Source organism: Mandrillus leucophaeus, unplaced genomic scaffold, assembly GCF_000951045.1.
Source record: "Mandrillus leucophaeus isolate KB7577 unplaced genomic scaffold, Mleu.le_1.0 Scaffold176, whole genome shotgun sequence".
In the NCBI taxonomy this organism is placed as follows: Eukaryota; Metazoa; Chordata; class Mammalia; order Primates; family Cercopithecidae; genus Mandrillus; species Mandrillus leucophaeus.
The window spans coordinates 1,576,057-1,587,453 of NW_012101765.1; the positions used below are offsets into that span (position 1 = coordinate 1,576,057).

The following is an 11,397-nucleotide window of genomic DNA, read 5'->3' on the forward strand; positions in this document are numbered from 1 at the left end:
CAAACAATAGGATTTATGCTACAACCATTATAGAAACTATTAATACGACAAATGCCTGTGCTTTGTTGTCTACAAAAGAATGTGTTTTGCCATGGTCATGCTATATAAGGTATGGCTGTAGAGATGATTTACATAAGATATTCTACCTAAACTTGCTGGTTGACATGAAAGGTTTTGCCTAATAAACAAATTGAAAATGCCAATAATGATTTTCGATAGATACGAGAATATAAAAACTAAACAAATTCAACATAGGCCAGATTTCCCCTGGGTGTTATTAACCCATAGATCAGCAGCTGAAGATAGTTACAGGCCAGGCACAAGGCAGCAAATCAGTGTCATCCTAAGCATTGAAATGAACTCTAAAAGAAAAGCAAGACAGTAAATTGTGACCTTATCCCCTGGGTATTTACTATGTATGCAACTACATGCTCCAGAACTATATTACATCTATATAAAGAGCAGTCCTATGCTTGTGAAATCATGTATGGAAAATTAGCATTTAGGAGTGGTATGAAACATTTTTCCAATCAGCACTTCCTTAACTATTATTTAAGTATACATTCTTCACAGTGAACATTTTACCTAAGCTTATAAAACAAGATAATTTTATTACAATTTATTGTTGAGACAAATCACAAAACACTTTTATTTAAAAAAAATAGATGTATAGATGCTGCAGAGGCTGATGATAATACTACTTAAAACTGATGGTTCCTTTTTTTCTTCTTTGCACACATCACTAAGGCAGTCCTATGAACATCAGCATTATTCTTCAAGGTTTATCACCATTTTCATAGGTCAATTTAGGTTTCCTGGAAATATATTAACTTTGTAATTCAATTAATATGAAAATCCATAGCAAGCTACTTGATTAAAAGTGTCCTATACTTCCCATATGTGTATATTTTCTTTCTTTGAATCCCTTGAAGGAAGATTAATGTTAGAAACTTTCAAATTACTTTTAGTTTTTAAATTTTCAATTTTTTCAACCAGTTAACAAATTGGACAAGAAAGGGGCAACATAAAGTAGTTCCTTGTTAACACATATGTTATGTTGTTAACACATATTTAGAGATCATTTGAAATTTAAGTGCCCGTTTATGGTCATGAAAATTATCTCTGAACATCTGTGTTCCACACCCTCAGAGACAGTGAACATGGCAGTTTCACCTGGCTGGGGTTTCGATCTTATCAATACTCTCTCAACTGAATGGCCTTTGGTGCTAGTAATGGCTTTCCAATACGTAAAGCTCTTTGCAGACATCAGGACTTACAGAGGAATGAAAGAGTGAAATGCAAGTAAAGAGGCAAAATATTAGTGAGAGAGAGAGAGAGAACATATTGTGAACATTTAGTTCCATATTTATATTTTATTTTATACCATTTTTCTATTTCATAAGATAGCCACACACGGCCTCACCCAAGGAGAAAAGGTGATGCTTTAGTGTTCTCCTTACTCAATTAGGACAAACATAGCAGTTTATTTCATGAGTCAACTGTGCTAGAATCACCAGGATAACTTGTGTAGGATGACCATATAATGCATCTTCCAATCCAATACCCTTTTGAGAGAGAAACAGGGGGCTTTGATAATTAAGCCGGGAGACCAAGCTCAAACAATTATGCTTTGTTGTTACCTTAGCTAAAATGCAGATTGCTCATTCCCATTCTAGATCAAATAAATAAAAACAAATGCTTGGTTTAAAACAGTAGAAAGAATTTGATATTTTCAGTATTCTTTCATAAAAGGGAGATTATCTGAAGAGGAGAAGAAATAATATGAAGGAAAATTTCAAAATTATAGCAAGAGGCTAAGGGCCCTGAGGTGCCGCCCACATGGTAGGACACGCCTGACAATTTTTTGCACAGTGATGTCTACTGTTACAAATTAACTTATTGCCAGTACTAACTGTAATATGTATTTCTCTTCTTTGCATCCAAATATGAACTAAAATGTTTTTCAAGTAGTACGTTAAGTAATATATTTTAGAGAAGTGGTACTTTAAGATAAAGAGAAAATAGGGGTAGAATCCAAAATTCAGGAAAATGGCAAAGAAAAAATAAACTTTTTGAGACAAGATGCACAGTGGAAACTGAGAATGCAAAGGAAACAGGCTATTGGAACAATATATGTGCTCAAGAGAAATATACACCTCCTCAGTATCATCAACAGCATGGTGGGGGCAAGTGAGTTTCTCATCGTACATGGAGTGGGAACCATTATAATAAAGGTCCACTCAAGCAGGGACTTTGGCAACTTGAGTCACTTGAGTAACACTAATAATGTGAAGAACGTGCTCATGCATAAAACTTTTTGTGTGATTTTACAAAGGTAAATCTATTAATGGTGAGAGAGAGAGAGCTTACCACAACAGAGATTAGGACAACTAATTAGTATGATATTGTGAAATATATATTTGATCCTCATCTTCTTGTTTACAACTTCTGAAATCTCCAGAATCTTCAAAGTGATAAGTGTCATTTGTATGCTGATGAGACGATGAATGACTGGCAATCCCTAGATAGATTTGGAAGGGGAGCTGGCCACCAGAAAAACCAAGGTGGGATTACAGGGTTGGAACTTTCAGCCCTACACCCCAACTATCAGGGAGGGGACATGGCGATGCTGAAGGATATGTTGATCACCAATGGCCAGTGATTTAATAAATTATGCCTATGAAATGTAGCTTCCATTGAAAACCCAAAAGAATTGGGTTTGGGGAATTTCAAGATAGCTGAACGTGTGTACGTTCCTAAAGCATGGCACACAAGGAGAATTATGGAATCTCCAAACTCCTTCCTCCATACCTTTCTGGATGCATCTCTTCATCTATATCTTCTGTAATATTCTTTATAATAAACTTGTAAAAATAAACAAACGTTTCCCTGAGTTCTGTGAGCTGCTCTTGCAAATTAATCGAACTTAAGGAAGGAACTGTGGGAACCTGGATTTACAGCCAGCCTGTCAGATGCACAGGTAAAGCAACCTGGGGCCTGTGATTGACATCAGAAGTAAGGGGTGGTCTTTGGGGCTGAGCCCTCAACCTGTAGGATCTGAACCTATGCCCGGGTAGATAGTGTCAGAATTGAATTGAATTGAACTGGAGGAAACCCAGCTCATATCTGTTGCAGAACTGATTGTTAGCTCCAGGTGTGGGAGTAAACCTCTGCACACCTGGTATCAGAGCATGTTGTGAAAGTGTACTAGGAGAAACACTTTGTTTTTCTCTACTCTGTCAGCAACTGCAGAAACATGAATGAATGGAAATAATTTGCTGGGAGAGAATGACCAGAATTTATGGTAGAAATAAAAGAACTTTCACGTAAAGATTGATATGATCATCTCTACAAAATTCAAATAAAGTTACAGTACATGAAAGCTAATTAAATATGGATTAGAGAACATAGAAGGAGTCAAATAGCTGTATTTTTTATATTTAAATAAACAAGCTCATGATAGTTTTGGCGATAGACAAAGATACCTAATCTCTCTGTGCCTCACTTTTCATATCAGTAATATAGTTATTTAGTACCCACAATTATTTGTAACAGTACCTGCCTTATAGGTCATTGTGTTAATCATACATCTATATCATATATATGTATACACACATATATATATTCAATATAATACCAAGATAAATAAATACTGGCTGACTGGATGTGAAGTTAGGGTGGTTTTGTTGTTATTATTATAAAATGATGCTTTTTCTTAAATGCAATAGGGCATCACAAAGTGAATAATACTAACTACGTACATTTATCCAGCCCTTGCTATGTGCCAAGCCCTATCTCAACGTTCTGTAACCACTACCTTGGTAAAGTGTATTCAGTGCACCTGTGACCCCAACTAATTATTTTGGAAATCAGTAAATGCCTTCGGTCATGAAGAGGCGTGGGTAAATATGAATAGATGAAAACACATCCATCTGATTTCCTTAAAAAAAAACAACTACAACGCACAGAGCTCCTGATAGTGCAGCAGAGGCATTTCCTAAAAGAAGCACTGTGCTTGGTGGACTCAAATGCCCAACAGAGAGCAATGCACTTCCAATAACTCAACCTCAGATCTGTCTCTCCTCAGTCATCTGTCTCTTTTTGTTATCTTTCTTTTGTGTGTTTCTGAATTCTTTTTTCTTTCCATTTTACACACGCACACACCCTTTATGCTTACAGCAAACTATATTTCCTCCCATAGGAAACCTGGCTTTAATCCTAAGGCTCTCTTAAGATATACGAGTTCTCTTAAAGTTCTAAGACACAGTAATGTTAAACATTTGATTGTCTGAATCACCCTTATTATCCAAGGTGTAATATTATAAGGTAATTGTAATAATAAAATCCTACACCATTCTAAATCATAGCTTGCCATGTGCCATTGGAAATAATAAACAAAATAGGATACTTATTATTTCCTAAATGACTCATTGGTTCAATGTTTTTAGGCCACCAAAAAAGACTGGTATAAAACTATTTAACTGTGATGCCAAATGTAAATGACTATGATAGCAGTCACTGGTGACAAATGATACTGTCAATGCAATCCATGATAATTACTTTTGTATCTATGAATGTATATAAGTTGATATTGACCTGACTTGAATACAAAAATCCCTTCTGCATTCTTCAGCTATAGTGGGAAGCAAGGCACATGAGCTACAAAAATTTGTTGATCCAAAGTATATTCTGAAATGATTACTTCAGATTTTATTGACCCTGGCCATTACTCAGTGTTCACTCTATGACTCCAACTGAAGCTTTTTCTTAGAATTCTCAATGAAGCCGCATTATTAAAACATGGCTTTAAGTTTCTTATCTTACAGGGTGATGCCATGAAAGGCATGAGTATAACAGATTAAGGAGGGCATGTCTTATAAAAGCAAATCACTAACCTTTCATGTCTACTTCTGCACTTTGTGTGCTACAATGCTCCCTAGATATTAAAAAACAGTGAATCAAATGGGACTGTTCACTGCGAGGAAAGATCAATGTTTTTTTTTAGCAGATTCCCACAGATAGCCAAAGAAACTCACTCAATGCATTTTTATATGAAGCTCTTAAATATCAATACGAATTGTATGTATCCAAAGGAGAGGCTAAATCAAGAAAAACGTTAAGCAATGCTGACATTTAGGAGTTTTCCTGATGGCCATCATGAATAGAATTAGTATGTTACAAAATCAGTCACAAAGAAAGCCTAAATTTAGACTTTCTAAATTAAAAAAAAAAAATCTACTGGAATAATAAAAAATGCTAATATCATTCTTAGATGTTACATAAAGTGTACCCCACTAGCAACACCACCACCAAAAACAAAAAGACCTTTCAAATTTTCAAACACTTCCTCAGGTAGCAAATTATAGAAATGTTGTCATAATTTTCAAAAAGAACTAGGAATTCTTTTTGAGTTTAACATTGTGGATTGCTTCCTTTTATTTGAATATTTTCAATATGCCCATCTCATTATATCATATTCTTCTGAGAACAGATAATATTAAATCCTCTAATTCAGAGAGGGACTAAAATTCTATTCTTAGTCTCCATTATAAGTGAAAACTTCTATAAATCTGTTGGATCCAGGATCTTAAAATTAAATATTTTACTTTACATTTCAGATGTTAATGATTACTTTCATAGAATTAATGTAATGTTTTTATTAGCAACTTGAAATTATGTGACTGTTTCAAAGACTCTTACATCATATTACACTTTTTATATATCTATAAAATCTTTTAGTAGTCAATTCAACAACCATTATGATGAAGCATACTGTATTTGCTACATTAAATCAACCTCTACGTTTAGAGAGGGTCATTCTCTATTCTTGAATGGTTCTTCCTAGTACATGCATACCTCATTTTATTACACTTCAATTTATTTGCTTTGAAAATATTGCATTTGTTACAAATTGAAGGTCTGTGGCATCCTCGTGTCGAGAAAGTCTATGAGCACCACTTTTCAACAGCATGTACTCTCTTCATGTCTCCGTGTCACATTTTAGTAATTCTTGCAAATTTTTAAAATGTTTTCAATATTATTATATGTGTTATACTGATTTGTGATCAGTGATCTTTTTCTACTATTGTAAATGTTTTGGGTTCCCCATGAACGACATCCATGTTAAGATGACAAACATAATAAATGTTGTGCGTGTTCTGATTACTCTGCCAACCAGTTCTTCTCTCAACTCTCTCCTACTCCTTGGCCCTTGTTATTTCCTGACACAAAACTATATTGAAATCAGGCTAATTGATAACATTACAAAGATGCCTAACAGTTCAGGTGAAAGGAAGAATTGTACATCATTTACTTTAAATCAAAAGCTAAAAAAGATGAAGGTTAGTGAGGAAGTCATGTCATAAGTGGAGATAGGGTAAAAGCAAGGCTTTCAATGCCAGTAAGCCAAATTATGAATTCAAAGGAAAATTTCTTGAAGGAAATTAAAAGTGCTACTCCAATAAACACATGAATGATAAGAAAGCAAAACAGCCTTATTGCTGATGTAAATTTTTAGTGGACCAGATAGAAGATCAAAGCAGCCACAACATTCCCTTAAGCCAAAGCCTAATCCAGAGCAAGTCCTTAAATCTCTTCAATTCTATGAAGACTGAGAGAGATGAAAACTTGCAGGAGAAAAGGCTGAAGCTAGCAGAGGTTGGTTCATGAGATTTAAGGGAAAAAGCTTTGTCCATAGCATAAAATTGCAAGAGAAGCAAAAAGTGCTGATGGAGAAACTATAGCAACTTGTCCTGAATACCTAACATAACTGATGAAAGTGGCTATGCTAAACAACAGAGTTTTCAATGTAGAAGAAACCACCTTGTTTTAGAAGAATGTCATCTAGGGCCTTCATAACTAGGGAAGAGAAATAACTGCCTGGCTTCAAAGCTTCAAAGGGAAGTCTGACTCTTATTAGAGGCCAATGCAGCTGATGACTTTAATGTGAAGCCAATGTTCATTTACTATTCTGACAATCCTAGGCCCTTAAGAACAATGCTAAATCTACTCTGCATGTGCTCTATAAATGAAACAAAGCCTGGATGACAACACATCTGTTTACAGCATGGTTTACTGAATATTTAAGCCCATTGTTGAGACATAGGGCTTAGAATAGAATTTTTTCAAACGATTCCTTTTCATTTACTATGCACCTGGTCACCAAGAGCTCTAGTGGAGATGTACAAGTAGACTAATGTTTTTGTGCCTCCTAACACATCTATTCTGCAGCCCATGAGTCAAGAAATAATTTGACTTTCAGGTCTTATTATTTAATAAATATATTTCGTAAGGCTACAGCTGCCATAAATAGCAGTCACAGTGATTCCTCTGATAGACCTGAAAAATCACTTAAATCTGCAAAGTACATTGGAAATCTCCTGGAAAGGATTCATTCTCCTAGATGCTTAAAAACATTTGTGATTCATTTAAGAAGGACAAATATCAACATTAACAGGAGCTTAGAAAAAGAGGATTCCAAACCTCATGGTTGACTTTGAGAAGTTCAAGACTTGAACCGAGGAAGTAACTACAGATCTGGTAAAAATGTCAAGGGAATTAGAATTAGAAGTGGAATCTAAAGATGTGACTGAACTACTACGTCCTTGTGGTAAAACTTGAACAGATGAGGAGTTGCTTCTTATGAATAACCTAAATAAGTGGTTTCTTTGGAGATGAAATTTATTCCTAGGGAAAATGCTATGAACATTATCAAAATGACAACAAAAATTACATAATTTGGGCCACGTCCTTTAAATATGGCTTTCCCAGGTGCACGTGACAATGTGAGGAGCGGGGAGGAGCGTGTGTGGTATGTGGCCGCAGCCTGGGCAAGAGCCACTGCGAACCATGAGTTGAGTAAATTCTGGAGGGATCCTGCCTCCATTGAAGCCCTTGCAGCCAGGCAGCTATGAACTGTGAGCTAGAGCAAAGCAGAAATCTAGGAAGATGAGCTCCAAGATGGTCATAAGTGAATCAGAACTGAATTGGGATATTTTCCTCAAAAATGGCCTTAAGACATTTTTCTCTTGAGAAAATTATAAAGATCATTCCGTGGCTCCAAGTGTAAAAGAACTATGTTTTATCGAACAGAGCGAGCAGAGGAGTTATGTGGACTTGTTGATTAAATATGCAAAGATTCCTGCAAATTTCAAAGCTGTTGGAATAAATACAAATGACTTCTTGCACTCCTTGGATATGAAAAAAAAAATGTGAGTGAAGAAGTGACCGGGTTCCTAAAGTTTTTGCAGAATTCTGCAAGGAAATGTGCACAGGATTATAACATGCTTTCCGGTGATGTTTGTCTCTTCCCAGAGAAAATTTTAAGAGCTTGCATTGAACAAGTGAAAAAGTACCTAGAATTCTATACTCTCTACGAGGTCACCAGCTTAATGGTATTCTTCCCATTCAAAGTAGAGATGGAATTAAAGTTAGAAAAAACTCTTTCTGCATTGGGCAGCGTAAAATATGTGAAAACAGTATTTCCCTCAATGCCTGTAAAGTTGCAGCTCTCAAAAGATGATATATCTACCATTGAATTGTCAGAACGAACAGCTGAAACTATGCATTATGATATTAGAAAAGATCCAAATACAGAGAAGCTTGTTTCAAGATATCACCCTCAGCTAGCTCTAACTAGTCAATCATTATTTACCTTATTAAATAATCATGGACCAATGTACAAGGAACAGTGGGAACATCCAGTATTGATTCAAGTAATACCTGTTGCAGGTTCAAAACCAGTTAAAGTAATATGTATTAATTCACCACTTCCCCAAAATAAAGTAACTATGAGAGAGAGAAATCAAATCTTTCATGAAGTTCCATTAAAATTTATGATACCCCAAAACACATCTGTTCCAGTATCTGCAGTCTTTATGGACAAACCTTTGTATATCTGAAATGGACATGTCTCGTGAAGTCAATGAGTGCTGAAAAATTGAGACTCTTGAAAACTTGTATCTGGATTTTGATGATGACGTCACAGAACTTGAAACTTTTGGAGTAACCACCACCAAAGCATCAAAGTCACCAATTCCAGCAAGAGCTTCCACAGTACCTAACATGACAGATGCTCCTGCAGCCCCCAAAGCAGTAACTACACTTGTGGCACCAAGTGCACCAGACATTACTGCTAATTGTAGAAGTTTATCTCAGATTCTGATGGAACAATTGCAAAAGGAGAAACAACTGGTCACTTGTATGGATGCCGGTCCTCAAGAGTGCAAAAATAAAGATAATCAGGGATTTGAATCATGTGGTGATAAGGTATCAAATTCTGACAAGTCTTTGAAGCAAGATAGTGATTTGAAAACATCTGATGCCTTACAGTTAGAAAATTCTTAGGAAATTGAAACTTCTAATAAAAATGATACGACTGTAGACATGGTACATGCTGATGGTGAAAGACCCAATGTTCTGGAAAACCTGGACAACTCAAAGGAAAAGACTGTTAGATCAGAAGCAGCTAAAACTGAAGATACAGTTCTCTTCAACTGTGATACAGATGAGGAGTGTTTAATCATTGATATGGAGTGTAAAAATAATAGTGATGGAAAAATAGATGTTGTGGGTTCTAACTTCAATCAGTCCAAATTCTTCCTCAGGGCAGGCTTCTGTAGGAAACCAGACATACTGCTTGTAGGCCTGCAGAGTCATGTGTTTTGTAAAAAACTTATCAAGTGAGTATATAAAACACATGATCCAGTTGGAGAAATTTTAAAAATGCAGGATAATCTCTTAGAGCCAATTTCCAGAAAAGTACCCGAATTGTCCTTAATGAATTTAGAAAATTCTAAACAGTCTTCTGTTTCTCAGCAATTGTCTGTTCCTTCAGATAGCTCTCGTTGACCAAAATCTGGATGGCCTTCTGCATTTCAGAAGCCCAAAGGACGACTGCCCTATGAACTTCAGGACTATGTTGAAGATACATAGGAATACCTAGTTCCTCAAGAAGGAAGTTTTGTTTATAATTTATTTAGCCTGCAAGACCTGTTGTTTCTCATGTGCCACAGTGTCCAGAAGATAGAGACAAGACCATGTTCTAAAAAAAAAAAAAAAAAAAAACAGAAGAAAATCAGAAGACAATTTCCAGTTTATGTACTACCAAAAGTAGAGTATCAAGCTTGTTATGAACTTGAAGCTCTGATTGAAAGTGAACTTTGTCACTTATGAACTGAAAGTTTATTGCATTCCAACAGCTCATTTTATGTTGGGCATATCAACGCTTTTACTTCAAAGCTTTTTCTACTGGAATATATTACCTCAGAAGAATTAAAAGAAAAGCTTTCAGCACGCAAGATTTCCAATTTATTTAACATCCTCCAACACATTCTAAAGAAATTAAGTAGCTTGCAGGAGGGTTCCTACTAGTTATATCATGCAGCAGAAGATTCTTCGCTCCTGATCTATAAGGTCTGTGATGGAAAAGTTACTAGGACAGCATACAATTTGTATAAAACCCATTGTGGCCTTCCTGATGTATCTTCCAGTCTCTTAGGCCCTGGGTCCCATTAGATCCCAGCCTGTTATTACCATATCATATCCATCATGGAAGAATACCTTGTACTTTTCCACCTAAATCACTGGATATCACAACCCAACAAAAGTTGGTGGAACCAGAATGCCTATACGCAGCCACAGGATTCCAGTTTCCATAGAAGCCAAAAGCGGTTGCTTGCCTGCTCAGCAAGTTGAAACTGAAGGAGTGTTTCCAAATAAAAGAAAAATAACTTGAAGACTGAACCATGGAAAATTAAATTAAAAAACAGTTATAACAATGTTTAATTTAGAAAAGTTTGAGGGAAAATATAACTAACAGATCAGTAGGCAAGAGGAACAATTTTCCTGTAGTATTCTGAAGAGTTCTTAGAGTGCCTAGAAAAAATATGTTGGCTATGTGAAGGAATGCTTCAACTAAAATAGAATGTTATGCTTTTCCCCTTTAAAGTCCGAGGAGGATCTTGATATGTTTTAACATTACCATGGCAGGGAAATATATAAAGAAGAAAAATATTTTTACATTAAACCCTTTCTAAAAATTGTAAATAGAAAAATAATTTGCTTTTTTTTAATCAAGAACAACACTGTTCTGATAGACTGACTCCGTTGAGACTGACTCAAAAGGTTGAATATTGCCAATGTTGAAGATAATTATGAGCATTGCAAACCTTGTTTCTGACCCATTTTGACAGTTTTTATATACTCCTTTAAAATGATAAATGTTGCAAGTTAAAATTACATAACTTAGTTAAGAAAGCAGTGGAAGGGTTTCAGAAGATTGACTCCAATTTTGAAAGATGTTTTACTGTGGGCGAAATGCTACCAAACATCATTGCATGCTACAGAGAAACCTTTCAAGAAAGGAAGAGTCAATTGATGAGGCAAACTTTGTAGTTG

The 11,397-nt window shown here is 35.6% G+C and overlaps 1 pseudogene; it reads left to right on the forward strand.

Annotated features, from left to right (window-relative positions):
• Positions 1 to 7,947: 7,947 nt before the first annotated feature.
• On the forward strand, positions 7,948 to 10,735 carry LOC105537604 (annotated as a pseudogene).
• Positions 10,736 to 11,397: the final 662 nt, after the last annotated feature.